This window comes from Octopus bimaculoides, chromosome 23 (genome assembly GCF_001194135.2).
Source record: "Octopus bimaculoides isolate UCB-OBI-ISO-001 chromosome 23, ASM119413v2, whole genome shotgun sequence".
Classification (NCBI taxonomy): domain Eukaryota; kingdom Metazoa; phylum Mollusca; class Cephalopoda; order Octopoda; family Octopodidae; genus Octopus; species Octopus bimaculoides.
This window is the reverse complement of record NC_069003.1, coordinates 2,528,076-2,528,362: the sequence shown is the minus strand read 5'-3', so window position 1 is coordinate 2,528,362 and position 287 is coordinate 2,528,076.

Below are 287 nucleotides of genomic sequence, written 5' to 3'. Positions count from 1 at the left end.
TCTCTCACAAAACTTAAAGCCTTTTAATGAATGTCTTGAAGTCAAAGTTTTGTTTTGTTGGAGAGATTTTCGGCGGACCTGAAATAAAACGAGAGAAACAGAAAAAAATTGATATTTTTGCCCCAATTTGAACAGCAACAACAACAACAACAACAACAACAACAACAACAACAACAACAACACCAAGTCCGACCAGTAATAAATGTTATCATTTCTAACCCACACGAACACGCACACATACACACACACACACACACACACACATATGTATATGTATAAATATATAT